Genomic DNA, 15,538 nt, shown 5'->3' with positions numbered 1-15,538 from the left:
GAAAAATTCAAGAAAGACTTGGCCAAATTTTCCTTTGAACGCGTCTATCCCTACACACAAGAGAACTACGTACCACCTGAGTTCAATAGGAAAGGTAGACGATTTGGCTCTAACTACTCTTCTTCTGGATCAGAAGATTGGTCTAGCGACTCTGATTCCACCACTCAAGAGTCAGCACGAAACAGAGGTAGAGGCAGTAATTCCAGGCGCAACTGGCGAGGGAATCAACAACCACAATGGTGGCAACCTCCACCATGGCAATATCCCAATCCCCCTTTTCCGCCGAATATGATGCCTTTCAATCCCCCTCCACAGTTCTTCTACAACCAGCCTTTTTTAGGCCAGGGCCGGGGACGTTCGAGGGGACGAAGAAGAGGCCAGCAAACCCCAAACCAAACGAGGGTTCATTGGAGCCCACCTCCACCAACATCACCACGGCACCTCCGCAGCTCGGCGAAGGGCCCAGCAGGGGCGGGACCCAGCAGCAGCTAGTGGTCAATCTTAGTTCTTACACCTTAACCGCCATGGAAGAGAAGGTCCTCAACAAAGGTTTGGGCTTTGTCCCGACCAATACGGGTGATCCGTTCACTCTCCAATGCGAGCTTGCCAAGTTCTTTCGAAAAATAAGATTGCATTTTTTCTTTCATGACAAGAGCCACGAAGACATTACTCTGGCAGATGGTGTGACGGATAGTGGCCTCAGAAATAAATCCACATTCAATCCACCTACACATGCCTTGCCACCTCATGTTCTTGCTTTCGAGACAGCAGTCACGAAAGAAACCTCTGCCATGATGAATAAACCAACTCATCAGTATCACAATCTACCTAACCTAGAGAAGCAGGCTCTGTCCTCTCTGTCCAGGAACTCTACAATTATCATCAAACCTGCCGACAAGGGAGGGGCGATTGTGATCCTAGATGCTCTTGACTACAAGGCAGAGTGTTTAAGACAGCTCAGCAATGAGAGATTTTACAAAATCCTCAACCAAGATCCCACACTGCGCATTAAAAAAGAAATCTCGGAACTTGTCCATGAGGCTAAACTAGAAGGTTGGATTTCGGCACGAGAAGCAGAATTTTTGGTGACTGAACATCCGGTCACCCCGTACTTCTACGTTCTGCCCAAAATCCACAAGACCCAACGCCCACCCCCCGGGAGACCGATCATCTCCGGGTTGGGCTCTTTACTTGAACCCCTCTCAACGTTTGTGGATGTTTTTCTTAGACCTTTGGTTAAAACCATGCCGACATACTTGCAGGATACCAAGGAAGTCTTACAACTACTTCCAGATCTAGACTTCAACACTGACACGGATTTTCTCGTCAGCTTTGACGTAGAATCCCTGTATACCTGCATCCCTCAGATGGAGACTCTCGAAGCTATCAGAGGGCTCCTTGAAGAAAACAGTACTGGGTTTAGTTCGCCAGTGGGATTCATTATGGAGTGTGCCAGGCTGGCTATGACTGAAAAAATTTTTCAGTTCGAACACCAGTTGTACCTTCAAACATCTGGTACATCTATGGGCAGTGTTTTTGCTCCCAGCCTGGCGAATCTATATGTACACTTGTTCGAACAACAATGTGTCCTGTGTACTGATAACCCTTTCCGTGACTGTATAGTCACATGGAAACGCTATATTGATGATATTTTCGTCATATGGCGAGGTGACTCCGAAATTCTAGAGACCTTTCATCTGTGGCTCAATGAACAGAATTCCTTCCTTAATTTCACCATGGAAGCAAGCAAACTGAGTCTACCATTCCTTGACCTTCTCATATTCCCAACAGTCAACGGACTAGGGAGTGAGCTATATACCAAGCCCATGGCCAGGAACTCTCTCTTGTCTTACGACAGTTTCCACCCCAAATCACTCAGGTCCGGTTTACCGTTTGGGCAATTTCTTCGACTGCGACGGAACTGCACTGACACAGAGAAGTTCAGAGAGCATGCTGACGTCCTTGCGAAGAATTTAAGGGCTAGGCAGTACCCTGCGAAATTGATCAAACAATCATACAAGCGGGCCAGCAATAATAATCGCGATGCCCTATTAGAACCATCTGTACCCAAGGCCACCCTGGACAGATTGACATGTGTGCAGACGTTCAGCACCCATTCTAATCAACTACAAAAAATCATACGAAAAAACTGGCGCATTTTGAATGTGGGACAGATACATCTTAGCCCCCCGCTTTTTTCGTTCAAGAGGAGTACTAACCTGCGGGACACATTAGTACACACGCGCCCTAAGAACAGAGCGATCATCAAGACCAACACCCTGTGGAATTTGCCTCCTGTTCAAGGACATCATGCATGTGGCAACTGTGCTGCTTGCCCTAACACTAGACACACTACAGAAGTAGACATAGGGACCAACAAACCCTGGAGGCAGATCAAACACACTAACTGCAACAGTGAGAGGGTTATCTATTTGATCACTTGTCCCTGCAACTTGAGGTACGTGGGCATGACCACCAGGAAGGTGAAACTCAGGATAATGGAACACAAAAGCACCATCAGATGTCAAAGGCAGGCAACCCGCATGACCAGACACTTTGTGGAACACAAGCATAGTCCTGATGACATTAGGTGGACGGTTTTAGAACAACCTTTCATTCCACCCCACATGACCGATATATCCACTTTCCTATTCAGAAAGGAGCAACGCTGGGTTTTTACACTCAGAAGTGACACGACAGGGCTAAACGAGTCAATTCCTTGGACTTCGTTATAATACTCTAGGGTCTGAGCCCATTCTGTTGGTACTGGGGCCCATTATCTTTGGGTCGTGTTCTGTGTCGAGTCTCTAGATACAACACACCAGTCTGACAAGCATCTCTAGTTTAATCGAGTGGCGCTCTAGTCAGAGTTGTCTAGGATATTGTTTTAACCCATCTCTACCTCACCCTTTGTGACATTATCCCTAGTATACAACATTTTCACAGCGAGAAAGATATTCTCTTGCGTGACGACTAGAGTTTGGTGACGGTCATTATCAATAAACTCAAGACGCATTCACCTTGTCTACCCATAGTTAAACCAGATTAGTCGGTTCTCCTGGTCGTACTACCATAAACGGAGAAACAGGGGGCCGAGATTGCATCTTCTAGGGATACCTCTGTTCGAGGTATTACGCCATTCTGGCTATGAGCGCGCTGCATATAGCTCAAACTACATCTTGCACGCTCTGCACCCTTTTCCTAACCTAACCTTGTCTACCCGTAGTTAAACTTGATTAGTCTGTTCCCCCGGCCGTACTACCATAAACGGAGAAACATGGGGCCGAGATTGCATCTTCTAGGGATACCTCTGTTCGAGGTATTACGCCATTCAGGCTATGAGCGCGCTGCATATAGCTCAAACTACATTTTGCACGCTCTGCACCCTTGTCCTAACCTAATTTGTCTGGTCATCCTGGTCAATCATGGTCAGTCAACATAATAAGTGTAGTTCAGGGTTTTGTTGTTCAGAACGGGGAAATGTGGGGCAGAGATGGTATCTTTTAGCGATACTTTTTGTCCGAGGCATTACATCGCTCAGGTTACGAGCGCCCTCGATTATTGCCCAAACTACGATTCCCATGAACCTTTGGAATACACACGCACGCTCAGGGCACGTTCCACGTCATCGCGCCTCTACGCGATGATTGGCTCGCTGTCCGGAGCGTCACACAGTTGAAAGGCAGGCATACGAGGCCCCCGTCACGCTCGTTACAACCAGGAAGAAAGTCCGGGGTAACGACGGACAGGTAAGCCAGCTCCCCACACCTTAGTACACACTTATTTGGTCTTTGAAATTGACTCTACCATTAAGATAGGGCTTAGAGCCACTCGTGATGGATGTGTGTAACTTTATCAGCATTTTTGTCATGGACATGCTTTAATTGCACTTGACTCTACCATAAAGATGGGGCTTAGAGCCACCCGTGATTGATGTGTGTAACTTTATCAGCATTTTTGTCATGAACATGCCTGCTAAACGGTATTGGTTAATCTGCTTTCCATCCCAGTAGCAGCATGGCTTATTCCATTCTGTAGTTAGTCGATACATCTTTGTCTGTAGATGGGTTTTTAAGTCTTTAGAGTTATACAGCTTGGTGCACACACAGTTGAATATACCGTCTTCTGCTGTATTTGGCATTAGCTAGTTTTTCTCCCTTTCTCTTTGTCTTCTAGAGCGTTGCCTCACGCCCTGAGTTGTAACCAGGAGTGTAGGTGCATCCCCGACTTTTTGCGGGTAAGGAGACTACGCAGTCTGCACGCTTGACAAATGTTTATGTACGAGACATTTGTATTAGTTTAAAGAAAAAGAGTAGTTTTGTTCAGCATATTCATGTATTATTGTTTCTGTTTTACCTTCAGGTGATTAAGTCACATCACTACGGTGCCACATATCCACGGATAAGTAGGTACTTCTGTAGGTTGTATCGTTCCTTTTATTTCACTCTTTAGTCACTCACGATCTTGCAGTAGTGTTACCTTTTGGTCCTGACGAAAGCCATAGTCATTGGGTAGACACAGGTTGGCTGAAACATGTTGACCCACGAGGGCGTGGCCCTATAACGTTTGTGGACACGCTCCCCTCACAATTTCTGCTGTTTTTAGTTTGGTGTCATTGGATACAGAATAAAATTTATTTTCCAATGATGATCAATTTTAAACCACTTTCTTCTACACACTGCATTTAGATTCACCACACTTATGACAGCTTTCTCAGTCTGAGTTTATCTACCCTCCCAATTACAGGAATCAAAACATCCCGGAGCTCCTCCTTATTACAGTAAACAAAGGAGTAGCAGCTCTATAACTACACCAGGTGTAGCTATGGGAGGTCCCAGATGATGAAGCATGCCACTTCGGTGGGTGATGGGACTTGGCCCTCTTCATGAGGACTCTTTTCATTTTTGAATGTGCTGACCTGTCACTTTTTTCCTTTTGAATGTTTGGCTTAGACCCGCAGACTTTTTTTGTTGTGTTGATTCAAGTGATTTGGGGATTTGTCTGCGCAGGTCTTTAAAATTCCCTCAGACCCTATGATCAGTTGTTTTGTATTGTTATTGTGTGCAGCTACGGCTGCGGGTCTTCCTGTACGTCATACACCCAGCAGTGCTGTTGTGTTTCTCTTTAGTTGTCCATCCTCATAGGTGTGTTACAGCCTTTTTACAGACTAGTTGTGTTTGTTTGACTCCCCTTTAGCAACATGACAGAACTCACAGGCTTGGCTTTTGATGATGAGATGGCCCGCCTCATATTGACTACCACTCCAAGTATCCTAGAAATTACAGACAACCCGGCAGTAGCAACGGGTGACGACTGGGCGAAACTTCTCATTTTGAAGAAATCGCACACTCGCACCAGCATTCATGGTGCCATTATGACAGAGTATTTGCGGGGGAATTGCGCACCTACTGGCCTAATCGTTACCAACACACCCCGCCTCTTCTTGCAGGATAAAGTCTTTCTCAAGGATTGGGCCCTGATAGCGTGGCGTTGCACTCGCGATTGGCTTATTTTGATCATTAGCACTGCCAAACGCATCGCCGACGCTATCATGATTGAGATCCAAATACTAGAAGGACAGATTAAGACAACTTTGTCCCATTCCATCTACAAAAAGAATCTCGATGATAACAACAAGTCTAATAAAGACTTTCGAGATGGCATACTGTCATCCAAGATAGAAAAATTCAAGAAAGACTTGGCCAAATTTTCCTTTGAACGCGTCTATCCCTACACACAAGAGAACTACGTACCACCTGAGTTCAATAGGAAAGGTAGACGATTTGGCTCTAACTACTCTTCTTCTGGATCAGAAGATTGGTCTAGCGACTCTGATTCCACCACTCAAGAGTCAGCACGAAACAGAGGTAGAGGCAGTAATTCCAGGCGCAACTGGCGAGGGAATCAACAACCACAATGGTGGCAACCTCCACCATGGCAATATCCCAATCCCCCTTTTCCGCCGAATATGATGCCTTTCAATCCCCCTCCACAGTTCTTCTACAACCAGCCTTTTTTAGGCCAGGGCCGGGGACGTTCGAGGGGACGAAGAAGAGGCCAGCAAACCCCAAACCAAACGAGGGTTCATTGGAGCCCACCTCCACCAACATCACCACGGCACCTCCGCAGCTCGGCGAAGGGCCCAGCAGGGGCGGGACCCAGCAGCAGCTAGTGGTCAATCTTAGTTCTTACACCTTAACCGCCATGGAAGAGAAGGTCCTCAACAAAGGTTTGGGCTTTGTCCCGACCAATACGGGTGATCCGTTCACTCTCCAATGCGAGCTTGCCAAGTTCTTTCGAAAAATAAGATTGCATTTTTTCTTTCATGACAAGAGCCACGAAGACATTACTCTGGCAGATGGTGTGATGGATAGTGGCCTCAGAAATAAATCCACATTCAATCCACCTACACATGCCTTGCCACCTCATGTTCTTGCTTTCGAGACAGCGGTCACGAAAGAAACCTCTGCCATGATGAATAAACCAACTCATCAGTATCACAATCTACCTAACCTAGAGAAGCAGGCTCTGTCCTCTCTGTCCAGGAACTCTACAATTATCATCAAACCTGCCGACAAGGGAGGGGCGATTGTGATCCTAGATGCTCTTGACTACAAGGCAGAGTGTTTAAGACAGCTCAGCAATGAGAGATTTTACAAAATCCTCAACCAAGATCCCACACTGCGCATTAAAAAAGAAATCTCGGAACTTGTCCATGAGGCTAAACTAGAAGGTTGGATTTCGGCACGAGAAGCAGAATTTTTGGTGACTGAACATCCGGTCACCCCGTACTTCTACGTTCTGCCCAAAATCCACAAGACCCAACGCCCACCCCCCGGGAGACCGATCATCTCCGGGTTGGGCTCTTTACTTGTACCCCTCTCAACGTTTGTGGATGTTTTTCTTAGACCTTTGGTTAAAACCATGCCGACATACTTGCAGGATACCAAGGAAGTCTTACAACTACTTCCAGATCTAGACTTCAACACTGACACGGATTTTCTCGTCAGCTTTGACGTAGAATCCCTGTATACCTGCATCCCTCAGATGGAGACTCTCGAAGCTATCAGAGGGCTCCGTGGCAACATGTAGATGACCTAGTATCATCAGAACGTATCAGTCCATGATAGATCAGTACATGGACTATCTTAATTAATAGTATGTGGAACCGATATGCACGCACACACTCACACGTAATTAAATTGCAATTTGAGAGGGAAAATTGTGAAAAACAAATGTGTCAGTGCAAAATCTCCCAGACTCCAACGCATGCGTGACACTACTCTATTTGTTGATTTATTTGCTTGAAGCTGGGCTAGGAGTGTGAAAATGATATTGTGATGTACTTTTCTTATGCACTCACCCATCTATTTCAATCCCTTTGCCATTAATTGAGTAACCTTAAATTCCCATGTGCAACAATGTGAGCATCACCGTGTTATATTTTCAGTGGTGTGCATGGCAGGGTTGCAGAGAAGTGGGCAAATTATATTTTGCAAGAGATGAAGATTAGTTGAATACTCTGCACCCTCTCCCCCTACTGCTAATTGTTGTAGCTGTTAGCATAGCCTCACTGTAAAACTAACCGGCACTGGATTTCAGCAAAGACGGAAGTACACTAAGGGCCCCTAGAGTTATGCGATTCTTTGGTGATTTCCACTTAATTACGGATTTGCCACAGTTGGTATATAATCCACCAACTGATGCCTAATATGCAGATTTCAACATAACATCTCTCTAGCTCCAATGGATTATACATTTTTTTAAAACTGCCCCTGTAGTGTTACGCATGGGCAGACATTTTAAAAAGTTTAACAGTTCATCTTTCAAATACTTTTTTTTGTATTCAGGTGTCAAATGAGATGAAACCTGACATTAAAATATCAAAGTAGCAAATTAATACTGCCCCAGAATAGGCGGCATTATTTCGCATAATTTTCCTTTTTTGCTGCATAATTTAGTCAACTCAGCGTCATAATTTGGCTTTAGATTGACACATAATTCGCACCATCCTTACTATAATTATTTTCCATCCCGCCTAATTGTACTCAGGCCAGCATTCCTTCCTTGGTTACTGCTTAATTCCAAACTTCTGAAAGCTGCACAGTACTTAGAAATGCATGATTCTAGCTGCTTGAAGTACTGTCGTACAACACTGCACTGTATTTATATGTTTGCTGGTTTAGATACGGGCCCTTAAGTGAAAGGCTGGCTGAGAACTCACACATTAGTCATTTATAAAAAGTAAAAATAGTTCTTGAGATGCCATTTGGGTCACAAGCAACACTGTAATTTCTTGTGAGTGTGGGCAAATATGAAGTGATCCCCACACCTTATTTTCCTTTCCAGCTCTTCAGCAGGCTGGATAGCTACAAGAAAGCTGGAGTCAAGATTCCACCTTGTGATATATCAAGGTCATGATCCTTCAGGCCACGCCCTCCACCGCAGTGCTCTTCTCTGGCATGTAGTAGAAGCCAGCAAGGTGGTTGTTTCAGAGGGCAATCCTCTAGTGATGTGTGCAGCAGGAGGGGTGCTGCAGAAAGTCTGAGTGTGTCAACCTTCAGCCATACCACATTCATCCCCATGGCCGCGTGGAAACACAGGAAGTTATTATCAGGCCACATGTCTACCTCACTTGCAGGGTGGCTGAAACCAGCAGCAGAAAATGCCTCCCCTCAGTTTGCGAGGATATGGTGCCTATCCCAGAGCTTCGGGCACCAGTAGATCTCCTAGGGGTGGGTTCATAGAAGTGACCTCCTAGTTCATAGCGCTCCGCAAAAAGACATTTCAACGTGGAGGTTCCACCATAGCTCCCATTATTCTAATGTTATTTCTCTTTCTGCAGTAACCATAACTGGTTATTTGTGTAATAATTGTGTTACAGTATTTCTGACTCAACTTTCATACCTCCACCCAGGCGCTAAAGTCTGACTTCTTGCCCCAGATTCCTAAATGAGCAGGGGCGTAACTCCACGGATGTGCTTGGGGTGTTACAATACAACCCACTAAAAAATGAATTCTGTAGTAAAAAGTTGGGTACTAATGCTTTCAGTGGGTAATGTGCAGTGTCTGTTGGATTTCACTTGGGATTTTTGCATGCCTACACTGACAATAGCACACACTCTCTCTCTCGTCTATGTTTTGAAGTCCTTGAAAAGTATTAATTAGTTTGAAAAATATTGCGTTTTAAGTTACCCCTGACAATCCGCCCTCCTCTCTTTCCAGTGTCCCTTAAGCCCCCCTCATGTCCTGCTTCTCATATATTATGTTTAACAAGATGTCCCTGCGTGATTGTTGGGAAATCTGAAGCTCACAACCCCCTCTCCCCCCACAATCATACTGACAAAGCTACGCCCCTGTAAGTGAGTGGAGTAACTCGAGGAGGCCCAGCTTTCTATCAGACAAAGTTCGCAGCATCAGTACAGAATACACAGTTTCCCTTTTGATACAGGATCGTTACTCTGCCAAGATCATGATCTTTGGAAAAGCATGCTGGGCCACCACTGTGTTGTTTGGACATCTTTCATGGTGCGCCTTGAGCACCTGAGGCCTTCACAAGCACAGGACTAAATTACTAAAGTGTTTGAAAAGGTTTTTGGCAAGCATAAGACTAAGGTTGAACAGTGCGCAAGATGGATCAAAATCACTCTCTTTTACCCTATTGCGCTTCGCAAATGGGAATCGGACAACTGAAGACCAGTGGGATGCATTAATGGGGCAGAATCTCTCATTTGCAAAAGAGTTCTTAAATCCACCTACTGGTATTACAAAAAATAAGGATGCCTGGTGTCATAAAGTAATTTTTACCGGTGAGTGGGGACAGGCGTACAGACTTAGAAGTGGCGTATTTGAGTAGGGACAGGCGTACAGACTTAGAAGTGGCGTATTTGAGTAGGGACAGGCGTACAGACTTAGAAGTGGCGTATTTAAACAGCTGAAAGATCTTAAAGGATGTGTTGTAAGTCTCATTTAATATTTCTGAATAATACCCTGACTTACAGTTAAGGGTGGATTTTCTTCTTCAAACACTCCTATTGTTTTATCAGCTGGAACATTTTCTTTCTTTTCACTGGAAGACATTTTTTCCAACACTCAGATGAGAATGAATTATTAGCCAGCTGGTCAAACAATCCTGGGAGAATTGATGTTGATACATTTACATGATCTGAATGTGACAGGCCAGCATTTCTAGATGAGCTGTGTCCATTTAGAGAAGATTCTCAGTAGGTTACTAGCCCATTGGGTTGAACAACCATTAAGTTTGCAGGAGTGAATAGTGAAAGTTGTTGCAGTTAGTTGCGTTGTTGTTGTGGAAGGAGGATAATTGTAGTGTGTTTGTACATTTACTCAGACGCAGAGCATCGGGAATGATGCATTGCATGACGATCCGAACCAAGGGACTGACTCTGTTTTGGAGGATCGGAGGACAAGATTTCATGTCAGATCCAAGTGTAAAATGAGCATGACTGGCACTTCGGCGATGCCTCGTCTGCTGATTGTATTTTATTGCATTTATATAGAGCTTACTACACCTGACGAGGCATCGAAGCACTTTTTCGGAGAGTAGCACGCTACTCCGGGACCCATAGAGGATTAGTGTTGAATTAGTATAGTGAAATATGAAAGTAATTTGAGTGGTGGATAGGTTAGTCAGTTATTTGGATTCAGAAGGATAGAAGATTGTGAGGTATAGAAGTTTGGTTCCTCTGCCTCTCTCACAAGAGGACACAGCCTGTTGACAATGTTTGGCTCACACCTCTCTTTCACCTGTAAATTCACAAGAACCGCCTTGAACACACTTAACTCACTAGACAAGCACCTACCTCTGAAGACTTCCTGAAGGGGGGTCTCACAAATCGTGAACTTCCTTCCTTCACAAGAATATTCGTGTACAACGCTTGTCAGAGACAGGCAGTTTGTCTACTGAAGTTCGACCTGAAACAGCGCTCAAGAGTGGGAATATATATTGCATCAATCGTTGACAGAACACGGGTCATGTCCAACGGTATTTGTTGTTTTTGGGTTAACTTCGTACTCTGTAACATGCAGCTGTACTAGTAGTAATCATGTGGGTAAAAAGAACACACTTACATTTTCAGGGCTTCGTGGCTCTATTCCAGTGGGCTATGGGTTTCAGACGCCTTTGTAGTGCAAGGAACAGAGCACAGTGAAGGGGAGGGCAGTAATGAAACCCGACAGGCAGGCAGTGTTGAATTACCCTACAGGCAGAGCCAGCACAGACTCGGGTGATTAGCATGCTGAGTGCTCGACACATGCCATATGCTTCGGTCCTCGGGGTCTCCTGGGTGGGCTCCCTCATGGGCTGAAGATTAAAAGAATCAAGCTAAATCATAGAAACAAAACAGCCTCGTGTTAGTCCTTTTTACGTTGGCTGTTTGCACCTCATTGCATGAAAGCAGGGAGAGATTCTCCATAAAAAAGACAATAAGTTCAAAGTTCAACATTTTTAGGACTAACATGTGCCTAGAAGCAATGGTACCATAACTGAAAGTAGCCTGCTGCATATGTTCGAAAAAATACGGTTATATATCAATATAGCTAAGGCTGACCTTTTTGCCTGTGATTTGTTAAAGAAGGTTAAAGGACAGTAAGCCAGAGAACTCTGTCTTTTTATCCATATTGCAGACCTGTTGGGTTTTTATATTGTGATGAGCGGCACAGGTCATTTCTGGGTACAGGTGTATGACCAAAAAATGATTGCACTTATGGGTCCCACTAGAATTGGTCAACATGTTTGCTTTGCTACTTCTGCCCCAGCAAGTCCTTAGGGTCGTTCACGAGCTCTCTTTGAGATCAATGGGTTCAAATCAAGGGCCTTATTTTGAGAGTTTGTCAGATAGCATATTACAAGTTCCGTAGTGACTTGTAATTTGTAATAAAGCATGAGGGATATTCATCACATTTGTGACTGAGTATCCCACTAAAATCTAAATCGGTCCTCAAGTTTCCCCCATCACCTAAATAGCTATCTCCCAATTTTCTCCTGAACTTCCGGCAAATGGGTGTCTGGGAACAAAATATTTCCAGCTTTGCCTCATTCCACCCAAATTGTGGCAACATCTTCCAGAGTGACAGGCAGCACCGACATCTTGAGGGTCTCTTCGGTGGATCTCTAAGCCTGTGAAAAACCAAAAGTACTCATTCTGCTGTTAATATTATAAGCCGCTAAAACCCCTCGCCTTACGTTAAGCAGCAGACTTGACCTGTCATTGTTTCAAATTCTGCATACTGTGCACTCCAATACCTTGGGTAGTGACCTCCTCCGGGACTTAATCTTCAGTCTTCACTAGATCCCCATGACCTCAAGGCCATCGGCACCGAGTTCATATTTGAACACCATGCTTCAGTCCGGGTCATACATTCTCCCTATAAATGAGACTGGATGGCAATCCCTTGCTACTGCCAAAAGGAGAGATCATTTTGCCAGGAAAAAAACATTAGTTGTCCAAAATAATTCATGAGTATGATAATAAATTTTTTGCATAACATTTTTCAGGTAGAAGAAAAACTTAAAACCCAGGCATGAACGTTTGATTTTTATTTTTCCAGTGGAGCTTTTGTAAATGAAAGAAAAAAACTCCTATACTGAAAACATATCTTCCTCCCAAAAAAACACTTGATTGCAAAGACGTTTATAGTCACCAGAGATGGCAATTCCTTCCCAACTACAGAGTAAAAATGATAATAAAACACTTTCAGGGGTAAGAAAGACTGACAACTACATCTAAACAGTGTTGATTATCCAGCTATTTCATATATTTTCTTTTCAACTGGGCATTGAGTAAGTACTGGTTTTGCCTCAGGACACCTGGATTTTTTAAAAATCAGATCTACAACACTTCTCCTCAGTATGACTTTCCAGTGAGGCATGTTGATTGAACTTTAAAAATCTTTCCGAGAGGGAATCTTAATTGGAATCTTCGGACCTACGTAGTGTAATTAACTGTCCTTACACTTGTCAGTTCCAAAGAGATTAATTAGAAAAGTAGAATACAGACACTAGACTTGATGAAATAAAAATAGATTATTTAAATGAGGACACCTGGCTGAAAATGAATTTTCAGCCTCTTCTCCACTAACCGTTATAATTAAAATGGCATGAGTCAAATACTTACTAATCAGCGAGAGGTTTGATGGACGGTTGAAAAACTGGACGGAAGGTTGGACAAAGGCATGACTGAATGGAAGAGTGAAAGGATGGATCAATGTGTGTATGGAAGGGCCATTGGATGGATGGAATGATGAAAGGTTTGAATTTGAAGGACAGTAGGGTGGAAAAGTAAAATAGTGGATATAAGAGTTGAAGCACAGGTGGATGGAAGAGAAAGTGAACTGATGGATCCTCAATGGAGTGTTGTAATAATGAATGGGTGGAGTGAAGGATCAAAGAATGGATGGATGAAAAGGCTGGAAGAATGAGTTGATACATGGGAGGATCTACAGGTAAGACAACTAACATAGAACGGGTCTGGTTAACTTGCCTCTCTCATCTGTTGTCATTAGAAGTTTGTTTCAAGGTGGGGGGATATTTTAATTTTCCAGTTACTCTCTTGGTTGGTCGCCCAAGTGGCACTGCATAGATAGCGGGGCACAAGGGAGAGGTAATAAAGATTGGTGGGGCAACAGGTCCCCCATCCCCTCTCCTCTAAAAAAAGGCCATCACTTGTCTCCAACCAAATGAGCCAGAGGAAAACATGTCATTATACCTGGAAGAGGTCTGACTGTATATAAAACCGTTTTTTGACATATTTTAACTCAGTTTGCACCTACACTTCCTCTGCATAATTTTCAGTTTCCTGCTACATAAAAAGCCTTGACACAAACGAAACTGCATCCCAATGCATTTGGTTACATTTTCAGTGGGTCATCTGTCAATTGGTTATTATTGTAGCCCTTTTTAATTTAATGTTTGGCCCTTAGGCCGAGTTCTCCTACTTCTTGCAGTCCCTGGCCTATTCTGCATTGTTTTGCAATGTTTGTAATGTCTTCATTTCGTTTATCCCTTGCCATGTATAGCATGGGGGCAGCATCTTCAAATTCCTGTATAGGCACTTAGAGGCAATAAATTAGACATAGAAGTAGGTGAAGTAAATCTTCTATTGAATCCCTCCATAATAAAAGAGCAGACGTGAAGGCATTGGATTACACAAGAATTAACGGGGGTGGCCATCTCAGCTCTTCAGCACAGACTTTGGCACATTAAATATACAAAACTCACACATTCACTGAACTTATAACAGTAGGAAATACTAAGCCCCAAGACTCCCATGCATCAATTCTTTCTTCCACCCTTTCCATCCATCCATTCTTTGATCCTTCACTTCGTCCTTTCATTATTACATCACTCCTTTGATAGTTCATCAGTTCACTTTCTCTTCCATCCACCTGTGCTTCAAATCTTATTTCCACTATTTAGCTTTTCTACCCTTCTGTCCTTCAAATTCCAACCTTTCGTCATTCCATCTATCCAATGCCCGTTCCATTCCCACATCGATCCATGGTTTCACTCTTCCATTCATTCATCCCTCTGACCAACCTTCCATCCAGATTTTTAACCTTTCATCCAACCCTTGGCTGATTGATCCTTTCACCGTATTATCCATCTAACCGCTTATCCTTCAAACCCTCCATCTTTGCACTCTTCTTCGCTCCACCCTACCTCCCATTCATTTCTCCTTTCCCTTTCTTTCCTTCCTTAATTCCTTCCTTTCACCCCTCATGCCTTCCTCCTTTCCAGTTTCATCTACCATCATTCTTTCTCTTCTCACATTATTTATTGTTCTTTTCTTTCTTCCCCCCACTCACTCTATTTGCTGCCTTCTTTCAGCTGTTTTCAGCATTTCGTTTTATCTCTCCTTCACTGAACTTGGCTAACTTGGCCGCTCTTGACTCCAACCTCTATTCCCTTAGAGCGTTTTATGAGCCTGTGTCTGAAGCCTCCCAGACAGATGAGGTCAAATATAAAACGAATATTCTTTTACTGTGACCCAGATTGCCAGACCCTTGGGTGTAGTGGTTACCCCCACTTAAACTGTTTCCTATGCCACTGTGGCCAACCGTTCTGCATTTACACGGAGTCAAGACTTCTATATTGCCGCCTGTTCGGAGGCTCTGGGGAATATCAATTCTCACCCTTTCAGCCTTTTTAGAGCTATAAAGGAGGTGCTAGTTGGTGACTGGGAGGGAGGAGCAGCAGCACAGGAGTGTTCTTGCATGATGCAATTTCGAAAGCACGCGCCACAGGATGATGCAAATAGAGCCTCCAGCCATTACAGAGCAATGAATGTGTTACGGCTTTGTCAAAGAGCTCACATATTGTCATGTTATTGGACCGAGGCACAGGGCGATTATGGTTTGCCCCAACTCTAACATTTTGATAAAGTAGGATACCGCAGAGTGCAGGCCACTGCCACTCGTGCCAAAGGCGCTATATACCTTTACTGTGATATTTCATTTTTGGTGAATATACCAAGAGACTTGACATTGTGCCCCCTCCCCCAGACTAGACGTGCCATCT

The sequence above is a fragment of the Triturus cristatus genome, chromosome 4_1 (genome assembly GCF_964204655.1).
Source record: "Triturus cristatus chromosome 4_1, aTriCri1.1, whole genome shotgun sequence".
NCBI classification, from domain to species: domain Eukaryota; kingdom Metazoa; phylum Chordata; class Amphibia; order Caudata; family Salamandridae; genus Triturus; species Triturus cristatus.
The sequence above is the reverse complement of the archived record's forward strand: the minus strand, read 5'-3'. Positions refer to the sequence as shown.